Source organism: Culex quinquefasciatus, chromosome 3, assembly GCF_015732765.1.
Source record: "Culex quinquefasciatus strain JHB chromosome 3, VPISU_Cqui_1.0_pri_paternal, whole genome shotgun sequence".
NCBI classification, from domain to species: Eukaryota; Metazoa; Arthropoda; class Insecta; order Diptera; family Culicidae; genus Culex; species Culex quinquefasciatus.
In genome coordinates, this window is record NC_051863.1 from 131,817,278 (window position 1) to 131,817,516 (window position 239).

The following is a 239-nucleotide window of genomic DNA, read 5'->3' on the forward strand; positions in this document are numbered from 1 at the left end:
CACGTTGAGAATAACTTGTGAGAATTGGAACTGTATGATCCACGTTTTTATCTTCAACGCGTAAATTTCGACTGATGCATGCCAGTGTCCAAAAGTTCGGAAATGAATCATCACGCAACCGGTGCTGATTTCATTTTTTTATTTCTTATCAATTATAAAACTAAGATTAGTTCTGCTGCTGAGCTCACATTCGCAGTCAAGTTGAAAGCGGAAAGGTCTTCCGTGACAACTCCTCAACA